Source organism: Cololabis saira, chromosome 11 (genome assembly GCF_033807715.1).
Source record: "Cololabis saira isolate AMF1-May2022 chromosome 11, fColSai1.1, whole genome shotgun sequence".
Lineage (NCBI taxonomy): Eukaryota > Metazoa > Chordata > Actinopteri > Beloniformes > Belonidae > Cololabis > Cololabis saira.
In genome coordinates, this window is record NC_084597.1 from 47,321,198 (window position 1) to 47,333,498 (window position 12,301).

At 37.2% G+C, this 12,301-nt stretch overlaps 1 protein-coding gene across 3 annotated transcripts in view; it reads right to left on the reverse strand.

The window, feature by feature from the left end:
- The window catches only part of rab27b (RAB27B, member RAS oncogene family), a 57,893-nt gene extending 48,033 nt beyond the window's left edge, over window positions 1–9,860 (reverse strand). The window contains exon 1 of one of the 3 annotated variants that reach the window (XM_061734622.1): window positions 9,804–9,860. The gene's annotated coding sequence lies outside the window, so the exon portion shown is untranslated. Of the gene's footprint in view, window positions 1–9,214; window positions 9,313–9,803 lie in introns of those variants that run through there. The other 2 variants (XM_061734621.1, XM_061734620.1) reach the window with 2 other exon arrangements.
- Window positions 9,861–12,301: the final 2,441 nt, after the last annotated feature.

Consider the following 12,301-nt stretch of genomic DNA (forward strand, 5'->3'; position numbering starts at 1 on the left):
ACCCTGACCTAAGGCATTGCTTGCTATGGGAAGACAAAAATACCACGGATAAAAGAAAGCTCTCAAATACTGAAAATACATGTGAACTAGGTCATGAAAGGAGTAAATAACATGAGCTATCTCCCGTGTATAAACATGTAAACATGAGGACCAGGGGCAGAGCAGTGTGCATTTACAGCACTGCAATAAAAGTGTGTGACAGTTTCATTGTGTTCATACAAGACTTCCCTTTTCTCTGTTTTGGTGCAAAACAACTCCACAGAAAAGACTTGAACCATCATGATAGCGAACACGTGAGGCACCCACAAGTCACATTATAACAGCAGTCTCTGTCCAGCCACTAGCAGTCATCAAATTCCAAATTTAAACTCCTCCAGCACCGTCATGACAGAAATAAATGAAACCTTTCAAGGACAGGTCCTTAATTTCATTACATCCAGCCACATGAAACCTGATCAAATACAAATCAGACCCGGACTATGGAATTCAAGCCAATATGGAGGAGAACAGTTGAGCATTGTGATGCGTCCTGCCCTCATGACTCCAATAGTGGTGATACTTTTACTTTAACAGGGTTACATCACTTAACAGCAGCAGAACTGCACACAGCATACTGCTGGGACTGTTGTCTGTGGAATGTGATGTAGGAATGTTCACACAGCAAGCCTCCACCTCCTGAAGATGTTTAAAACCTTCGTGCTGTGAACCAAATTTAATTGTTTTACAGAAAAAGACTCTGCGTTCTTGCAGTCTGAGTGCACCCTCCACTAACAGCTGGAAGATGTATGAAAGAAAATATCTCAGGCTTGAAATATAACACTACAAATTGAGAAGAAGTGAATGAACCACGGAAAACAAGCCCCACCATCTCAACCAAACAATACGTACCAATAAGTGTCACGGGCACAGCTGCACAACACAAAATGTAGCTTGCATACTTCTGTCAGTTATAATGCAATTGTTGCATAAAGGATATGAATAAACATAATAATGGTGACGGATGAAAAAGCAAATCCGCAATAATGTAGATGTAAATACCATCAGGTGAAAAACAAAAGTACATTCTCTGACAATACAAAGGTTTTACATGTCATGTTATAATAAAAGATAAAAGCTGGGGCATTTTGCTTTAGCTCTGATTGATTGATTTGTAACCTCTGAACATTTCATACAGGCCTGTCTTGAAAAGATCGATTCTCCGATTTTAAATCAATTCTCATATTAATTCCTAAAAATCGATTCATATGTCTAAAGATCGAATTATAAAATATATATCCCGTATTTTCTGGAATATAAGCCGCACCTGTATATAAGCCGCACCCGCTCTATTTTTAAAAAAACAATAAAAAAAGATATACAAGCCGCACCTGCATATAAGCCACACCCACTTTTATTAAAAAAAAAAAGATATGCAAGCCGCAGATATTGATGTTGTTAAATTAGATATTTACTACATGTACAGAAGGATTTTGAACTGTAAATGATGTACATGTTTGTACCTAAATAGATCCTTTCCTAACAGTGTCTTTTAACACGGCAGCAACTTTGCTGATTAAAACGGGACAGAACCAAGAGAAAATAACCGGTATTTATTTATCTGTTTGAAATCTGCTTCTACCTACTTCTATCTGCTAAAGAAGAAGTAGCGTATTCTTCTTTGCATTTATTTTGTCTTAGTTTTTATTCTAATTCCGGTTAGCACTCCCCCTAGCGGTGGAAGAAAAATCCACAGAATAGCCGCACCTTTGTATAAGCCGCATGGATCAAAACCTATGAAACAAGTAGCGGCTTATAGTCCAGAAAATACGGTATATATATATTTTTTTTTCATCATTACATTACAACTTTTGGTACTTTTTTGTTTATGCCCAAAAAAGGAATATTTTGTTGGACATGAGAATAACTGGTGCCATGTTTTTGCCTTTAAATATGTTTAAAGGTATGAAAACATTAAGGTTTTCGGTTATAATTGCATACATTGTCTATATTTCTTTGCTTTATATACTGTCTTGGGGTTACATTTGCATAAATGTTAAAAACCAAATTCTCATAAATGGGGAAAAAATAAAAGCGATTTCTTTCGTCCTCTGTTTCCTCCCTGGATCTGTTTGGTAATTCTGACCCACATGATGTTTCTGAAAGCAGTTCTATCAGCATTCTGGGAGCTGATTGGTCCTTACAGCATCATTAGCTGCCAATACTTGCTGTTGAATCTCAATATAATACTAGTATTCATATGTTGCAGAACTACAGTCATATAATTCATGCAACAGCTCAAAAAACTGTTTTATTAACAGTAACCCAAATCAATATCGGATCGAATCGGATCGTGATAATCGATTCTGAATCTTAAGAATCAGAATCGAATCGATTCTTGATATTTGAATGGATCCCCAGCCCTATGATGATACCTCGTTATCATGTACTTCTGCGGGGCACTAATCAATACTGCACATCTCACGTTAGAATCAGGATACAGCGCTTCACAAGTCTGACATTAAATGCAATATATGCCAAGCACTGTGGCACAAAAAGGAGGAAACACGAACATCATAAACACCCGCAAATAAGACACGGTAGGCACCTAAAACAGGGAGGTGAATTCAACTGATTTAGTTCAGCTGCTCCGTCTTCATCGCAGCCTCCCAACTCCAACTCAGTCCTGTCAAGTAAAGATATTGTACTCCGTATACTTGTTATAAAAATACTTCTTTAGTTATAAACTGAAGACACTGCGTCACTTTTCAGCATTTCAACACCAGGAAACTGCAACAGCAGGGACCCCTGAGAGCAGAACGTCCTCCAGGGCCAAGTGATTGGAGATAATAAAACAGAATGTCACAGGCCTGTTGCCAGATTTAAAAGATTTAAAAAGATGTACTGCCCTTCACTTTGGTGGAATATAGTTGGTTTCAGAAACAACGGGCAATACCCAGCAATCATATTTTGTTATTGTCTGTGTTGTACTAGATGGAGCAGAGAGAGGCTTATTATATGTAGAAAACAATATGGCTTATATGTCAATTAATTTACTATGTAAAGAGAGTAAAATTAGTTAATATGTTGCTCTGAAGTAAAAACTGTTGGGGTGTTTTTGGGTGGGCCAAAGATGACTAAACAGAGAATTTTTTTATTTGTTTTATTTATATTATTTATTTTGTCATCTTCTGAGAAGCACATTTAATTTCCCTTTGGTGATAAATAAAGCATTTTAATTAAATTGAATAATGCAACAATATTTTCCTTTTTTCTTCTTATTTACAAATTTTTTGTGTCATACCTTCAACTGTTATTCCAAATTATAGAGATGAGTATCGATAAATATCAGTATCAGCAGTACTCGAGTTGTAAAAAAAAAATCAGGCGGGATGGTGGATTTTATCATGTGGGGACAGATAATTTGTGCTGATTACAAATAATATAATATATTACAAATAATAGCACATAGCAAAACACCTGCAGAAATACTGCAGGAATGACATAGCAGCAGTTAAATGCAGCCTTCTGTAAGCTTTAAATATCCACTGGACTTACATCAAATACATCAAAACACAACAATAAAAAACACTTTTCTGAACTTATCAATATGACTCTGTCCTTCACAGGATAAGTAAAATGGATCACTGCAAAAACTCAAAATCTTAACAAGAATATTTGTCTTATTTCTAGTTAAAATGTCTCATTTTGGAAAAAAAATCTCATTACACTTAAAACAAGACTCATCACTGGAAAAAACAAAAAAATTCACCTGTTTCAAGTAGATTTTCACTTAAAATAAGTAGAAAAATCTGCCAGTGGAACAAGATTTTTTTGCTTGTAATAAGAAGATAAATCTTGTCCCACTGGCAAATTTTCCTACTTATTTCAAGTGAAAATTTACTTGAAACAGGTGAAAATGGTCAAATAAGTTATTTTTCTGGTGATGACTCTAAATGTTGAAATAGCAGTAAAACCACATTCATTGATGAAATGACATAAGGAATGGAAAGGGGGGATGGCAGTTTTACAGGGGGGATGATTTGGACCGTTTTTATTTCAGGGGGGGGATGCCATCCCCCCTCATCCCCCCTCAACTCCAGTACTGAGTATCAGGGTCTGTCAGTACACTGCAAAGCTGAGCTCACTGAGGTGACCTCAAACTAAGTGGTAAGTTTCGATTGAAATTAATAAGATATATATTGCGTGTATTATTTTGTGCTTCACTCGTCTTCCAGTCACTGATTGCTCTGCTCACTCTTTGCTACTTCTACTCTTTCCCACAGTCTACGGACAACTTCTCTCATATTGCTGAAACTACTCCCTTTCTTTACTTATAGTCATGGGTAGTCATGTGATCAGTCAGCTGACTGAATCTGTGCTCTTGCTGTTTGCCCCAGGACACGATGAGAGGGTTAGAAACACACAACATCATTATCTGCAAATGTGTCTGCCCTGATCTCGAGTCTCCTGGGTCCTAAAGCAAAGTAAGTCAATGCTTCACTGTTAAATACAGAGTCAAAGATATTATTATCATTACACGTCACTGGTACACCACATCTAGCTCATCTTACGCTCCTTCACTGTACCTAAGTAAGTACTTACTGTTTATTTGATCTGCACTTTTCTCAGACATCAGTCAGAAAGTGCTTCACAATAAAACCGCCATAAACACATGTAACTATGTAAGTTTTTGTCCCTTTTCCTCCATTATATTTTTTCTTTCTTACGTTTCATGCTGGATCTAACTCTTTCTGAGTCGCAACAACAGCGAAAAAAAGCTATATCTTTTTTTTCCCCCCAAAAAAGTGTTCTTTGCAAAAACTAGTCACCACAACCCAAATAAACTGTGTGAGTTTATTTTACGGTACGATACACGATATTGAGGTCACGATAACGATACCATATTATAGCAGTATTTTTTTAACAACCTTGAATGAGGAACATATGACTGGAAAAAATTGTCTTTTATTTGAAAGACACAAAATACAAAACAATACTGTGTGTTTGCCCTATTGTTACAGTTTGTAATTCTTTATAACTGTTTAAGTTTTAAAGAGAAAGCCAGGCCAACCATTTTCCACAAACTGAACTAAAAGTAAATGTCAGGTTTACATTATGCATCTTCAGTTTCATACAAGTACAAATATTTTGCTACAAACTGAATAGTTTCTCTCATGTATGATTTGACTTTTTTCTTTCTAATTTAACAACTAAAATTAAATAAATAAATAAAAGTAAATAAATATCTACAATTTTACATCATAAAACAGATTGATTCATGCTCACCTTATAAGTGTAAGAGGAGATTTATTTTTGTTAAGAAGGTTATTTTGGTAATTCAGGGTTGATTATTTTATAAATATATTCTTTATATTCTGATGTAAATCAGGGACTATAATGACACTAGTCAGTTTATCTGTAGTTGTTAATATGTTTTAGATTGGGCGGAGTGATACAGCACTAGGTGCTGTGTTGATACTCTAAAATCCTACGCTGTTGAGGGACATTAAAGTACACTGGAACTCAGCACAAGTTGTCCCCGTGTTTATCCTACTCAAGAGCCGAAAAAGGTTTAATTTAATAAGGTAAGGCTTAACTCTACACCAGCCTTACATAAGTAAAAGGTTTAATTTAATAAGGTAAGGCTTAACTATACACCAGCCTTACATAAGTAAATGTTCAGAGCTCAAAACGTGACCACAAAACGGGACTAGTTTCTTCTGAGCGGAGGAAGATTTTGCTCCGCGGCCACGGTCGGATGCGCGTTTCTAGTCAACACAATAGAGATAAATATTAATAACCCAATATCGCGATACACTTTGTCACCTCCACGACACGTATTGTGACGTTTTTGTATAGCGAAATTTCGTGGCACGATATATTGTTACACCCCTACCATTTATAAACTGTATTATGGACCCATTGTGACCATCTCTGATCACATATGGATCCTACAGCTCCTTTAATGAGCTGTTAAAAAAAGCATCCATTTATGCATTTTATGGTAAAAAAAATAATTAGTCATGCAGACAAACAGAAAACCTTTTAATTCCAGTTGGTGTGGGAGTTGGTGTTAAAGGCAAAAAACCCTCCTAATTGCTAAAACATAAACATCAAGTCTTCAAAGCAGTTTTGGTCAAATTAACCTTGATAAAAGTATCTCTGTCCTTAAACAGAGACACAGAAATATCTCCAAATGGCATCCTCACACCCTCAAAATTAACAATTTTCTTTTGGCAAGCTTTCAAAAAGAAAACATACAAAAAGAACCCTCACTGATAGACCAAATATGGCCAAGTCAGAGTCGTAGTTTATATATGTGCTTGATAAATGACCAATTTCGTTTTCTCATACTGTCACAGAAGCCGCCCACTAATTTGGACCAGAGCACAGCCCTGGGTCACCACGGTTTGAGTTGAGGAGGAATACATGCTTACACTCTTTGTTGGAGCAGTCGTTAGTGTAAATTCAAATGTGTCACCTTATTGCATCTGTCAGAAAAGAAGGAAAAGTCTCCTTGACAATAACTGAGATAGGGGTGGGCAAAAATATCGATATGGCAATATATCGCAATACTTTTCCAGCTGATTCAATATCGGTATTCAAAATTTGAATATCGATTTTTTTTTTTTTTTTTTTAAATATTTTTTATCCCCGATTTTTTTCCCATTATATCCCCCAGTGCTCCTACCTAAGTGACAGTCCTGGGCATTGCCACTCTCTACCAACCCCGGGAGGGCCCTGCACTGAGCTCAGGTTTTATTTCACGTTTTATTTCATTTTATAATTTATTTTTTATATAACACAATTGCCTGCCCTTAAAAAATGAAAAATAATGGACAGAGGTTTATCTATTTATGGATTAATATCTATACTGACTGATCACTGTGCCTGTCCTTGGTTTTAGTACCATCTTTCTTGTGTTTATTATCATTTGCCACATAATTAAAGCAACCTCTACCTAATTTTAATGTTAATTTCATATGATGTAAATAATATGAAAAACATATACAAATATGTTGTAACTTTAGCTTGTATAGTTATAATAAAACATTGTTTTGACTCAGTTTGTCCCATGAATTGTCACTATAATCTGATGAAGGTGCAACTCGGATTTTAAGATCCATAAAGCTTTTTACAGTTGTCAGCAAACTTTATATATCGCAATATCGCAATATATCGCAAAATTTGGATATCGCAATATCGTATCGTATCGTGACTCAGGTATCGTGATGTGTATTGTATCGTGAGGTCCTTGGCAAAACCCACCCCTAAACTGAGATGTGAGTTCCTTCCCTCTGGTCTGGAGGAGATTAAATTTTAGGCAAATACTGGTAAACTGGCTGTTAATTATGTAGCTAAAGTATTAACAGAGAGGCTGAGTAAAAACCTTATATAAATATTCATGAACTCAGAGAAAACATACAAACATACAACATACAAAGGTTTGTTGGGCTCTGAAGGGGAGAGAACGCGCATCTGTTGCACCTCATCTTGATGGGTTAATCAGAGCCACGAAAGTACCAGTATTACATAAAGTTCCTGAAGTAAAGGAACTTTTTCTGCAGAACGGACCATTGAATAATAGTGAATCACATTTATTGATTCATTAACCTAACTTGTTGATTAGTGTATATCCATAAAAGCTGCAGAAGAAGCTTACTGATTAAATTACACACTGCAATGTATCATAATCTATGATTAAGAGGAAAGGTGAGTTTTTTATCAGTAATCTAAATGTTAAAAATAATTATTAGATAGAAGTATTGGTAGGATAAAGGTATAATTTGAAGCATAATATGAAAATACACTATTGCCTATAAAGCTGGAATAAAACATTTTTTTACATCTTCTCATGAAATCATTGGAATAATTTTGTTTCCAGAAACATTCCTGTTTTTAATTCCTGTCTTTATTTCCAACTTTTTAGGTAACGGTGTATTTGGAACAGATGTAGGCCACATGATAACTACCTCATACGTCCTGCATTTTAGAGCTCAATCCGTCACAATCTCGCTAGTTTGCTGAAAGTGTTGTTGTTTTTTGTTCAGTCGCTATCGAAACCAATTTCCCAAGGTTTTCAACCCATGTGCATGATATTTAACCCATAACTTTACCCCAAATAACTCTATAACTATCAATGCAGCCATTGCTGGCTTTTAAACTTATGACTGGTACTATTTTTACAACAGCGATAAAAGCCCTGCTTGTAGCCACTGTAGCCTTCTAAAGGTGAAACATTTGCCTCATCTTTTATCAGACATTTCTAAAAAGTTTAGGTTTATCTCTGCCCTGTGTCGTGTTTTTAAACATCATTCACATGTATCTATTTTTCCCCCGAAAATAAAGGACTTCAATTTTGAGGTGCATGCTTTTGGGAAACAGATAATGTCAGCAACATGTGCTGCTTATAAAAGGACCCGTAGTGCAGGAGGTACATTGTTAGAAATCATGGCAAAAATGGGCCGCTCGGTGGCGCAGTGGGTTAAGCAGCAGCAGCTCATATACTGAGGCTACAGTCCTCCCGCAGCGGTCGCAGGTTCGAATCCCGGCCTGCGCACCTTTGCTGCATGTCGTCCCCATTCTCTCTCTCTACCCCTTTCATATCTGCATCTTCAATAAAGGGCCACTAGAGCCCAAAAAAATCTTTAAAAAAAAAAAAAAAGAAATCGTGGCAAAAATAACACCCTCACTGAAGAAAAAAAAAACATCTTTGTTTCTTCCTATACTTTTGAGGGCAAATAATAATTTTACTAAACTCTTTTTCCGAAGCTCCTCCTCAATTCCTCAACTCCAAAAATACCTGTGAAGTGACAACGGCAGGCCACACAGCTGCTATGTTTTACGATTACAAATCTAATAAAACAGCTTTGGTGAGTTTGAAATATTCCTTCAGGTCATTGCTGCTATCATGAGACTGAGATACGGTGGAGATCCATGACTGCTCAGAGGGCCAGATATAACAAGCCACCCGGATGATACAGATGAGCGCAACAAGACAATTACACTTAACGCGTAGAAAAGGGTGTGATCACATTCCACAGATGCACATGCACCGATCACATTTCCTTCTTCTGTTTTTATCCTTTACGTTTCTCTCTCTACATTAGCACACATACCACTTTCCTATGCACCTACTTCACCCTCCAGCTTGTCACATGCTGACCTAAGTCAGCAACCAGCTCTCGAATGTACTCAGAAAACAAACATCCTGCTGAGACTCTTAGCTTTTTACCTCTCAGTGGCTCCTCAGCTGATTCAACAGAGTGAGATCCCGAGGGAGATACGAGGTGTACGGAGAAACTGACCAGCAGCCCTGCATTTACACACCAACCTCCGACTGACTGTGGGACTTGGTGGGAGGCGGGATCACTGGATGAATGTCTGCCATTCAGCTGGAGGAAGTAGAAAAACCACTCCCTTCACTGAGCAGCTGACTCGCTGTCTAGCTACATGGATGGATGGAAGGCTAGTTGCAAAGCGTTGTCAACAAGTCTTCAAAGAAATAACCAACTAACTGATTGATGACAATAATTAACCTAATAAGTAGCTAAATACATTACTCGTTCAATAGCCTAATTACCAATAAATCAATAGATACCTCTCTGATCATCTAACTCGATGTCACACTCTTCAACTACAAAAGCCAAGAACCAAACAAACCATTACACTTTACGACATAAACTAAGTACGTAACTGAGAAACTCAAACACTAACATTATAATAGACAATACAGCAGTCTCGTTGCATCCAACAAATGGTTTTGAACCAAAAATGCACACCACTAACTGAGAGGCTGCCATGTTAACCGACTGGTTAGTTACCTACTGTGATCTTAAAGTTCCCCTCGTTCTTTTCTGCTTTCTGCTTCTCCGTTGCTCTGTTTCGATGTGTAATGAGAGGGTGGAGCTGAGATAGAGTAAACTAGATCCACACAGTTGTGTATACACACACACACACACACACACACACACACACACACACACACACACACACACACGCACGCACGAACGCACACACACACCCTTATCAGTTATTAAGCATGGAGCAGCCTTCAGGTCATGCTGGTAAACAAGGAAACTTAGTGTGTGCGTGCAGTAACTGAACGGTAGTGGAGCAGTAACTATGAAAGAAAGAGAGATAAGCTGGTTTTCCGGTTTTCTCTTTTTTCTTAAGGTCATAATGGTTACTGCAGAGAGGGTTTTGTTATTGGGCATTCATGGGGTATTACTGAACCGAACTGAACTGAAAAGCAATTAAAAATGAATTCAATTGAATTGAGTGCTGGTTGGGTGTGTGACATGATTAAAAGATTAAAAAGTTCTGTCAGCATTGTGTACGTTGGGCTTATGCAATGTATCTAAAAGGTTGAAATCCCTATCCTGAATTTCAATGGTAGATCCTGCTTAGGGGTGTAACGATACAGTAATCTCACGATACGGTACGATACACGATATTGAGGTCACGATAACGATACGATATTATAGCAGTATTTTTTTAACAACCTTGAATGAGGAACATATGACTGGAAAAAAATAGTCTTTTATTTGAAAGACACAAAATACAAAACAATACTGTACGTTTGCCCTATTGTTACAGTTTGTAATGCTTTATAAATGTTTAAGTTTTAAAGAGAAAGCCAGGCCAACCATTTTCCACAAACTGAACTAAAAGTAAATGTCAGGTTTGCATTATGCATCTTCAGTTTCATACAAGTACAAATATTTAGCCACAAACTCAATAGTTTCTCTCATGTATGATTTGACTTTTTTCTTTTCCAGAAATTTAACAACTAAAATTAAATAAATAAATAAAAGTAAATAAATCGATACAATTTGACATCATAAAAAAGATTGATTCATGCTCACCTTATAAGTGTAAGAGGAGATTTATTTTTGTTAAGAAGGTTAGTTTGTTAATTCAGGGTTCATTATTTTATAAATATATTCTTTATATTCTGTAAATCAGGGACTATAATGACACTAGTCAGTTTATCTGTAGTGATTAGTCTGTTTTAGATTGGGCGGAGTGATACAGCACTAGGTGCTGTGTTGATGATCTAAAATCCTACGCTGTTGAGCAGACATTAAAGTACACTGGAACTTAGCAGAAGTTGTCCCCGTGTTTATCCTACTCACGACCCGAAAAAGGTTTAATTTAATAAGGTAAGGCTTAACTCTACACCAGACTTACATAAGTAAAAGTTCAGAGCTCAAAACGGGACCGCAAAACGGGACTAGTTTCTTCTGAGCGGAGTAAGATTTTGGTCCGCGGGTCGAGGCGCGGTCGCGGTCGGATGCGCATTACTAGTCAACACAATAGATTAATATTAATAACCCAATATCGCGATACACTTTGACACCTCATTTTGTGACGTTTTTGTATCGCGAAATTTCTTGGCACGATATATTGTTACACCCCTAATCCTGATATGAGTGATATGGGCAGTCGCCCAGGGCAGCATCTTCTGGAGGCGCCACCACGAGCATTCGCAAGAAACAATATTCTAAAACAAGGAGGCTGTGAAAGTTAGTAAGCCAAAGTCAATCACGGCCTAAATTGCTTGGAAATAGGGCATAATATTGTATAATATTGTGAATACAGAGGGATGGCAGAAGAGGGGGGTCGGCCCAGGGCATCATACAAGCAAGAACTAATGGACTAACTATCTAGTAGTCAACATTTTCAAGGTAATTTCTTAATTTTCTTTTCCATTTATTATAACAGTGAAAGCTAGTGAATAAAATCAAAGCAGCCGAGGCTGCTGGCTGTGTGCTCTGGCTGGAACTTCAACATCAAAGCCATGCTTGCCACTTAGTGAATGACTACATGAAACATGCAGTGGTCTGGCGTGCAATGATGCATCTGTGGTGCATACCTGGTGAGAAATGATGCAGGACCACACCAGGTAACGCCTGGAATGAAGGAAGCTACTTTGTTATGTCATTGTATCTCATTTTTTTTTTTTTTTTTTCCCTTGTCTGCACACATATTAATGATTGATACCATGACGGTAGAAACCAAAAGCATACACATGTGCATTATTACTATATTTAATATATATACATATATATACGCATACATATGCATACACATACATAAATATACACATACAAACCCAGTGATTTTTTTTTTTTTTTTTTTTTTTTGGGGGGGGGGGGGGGGGGCAGGAACACATGGAAACACGCACTGGAAATCTGCAACAAAAAACCACAAACAAAACACGAAACCGGCACGGAGCCAACCAAAACAACTACAGCAATCGACCTAAATCTTGAGATCTGATCGCAGTCTGAGCTAAGCTACCGCTACCGCTACCTAA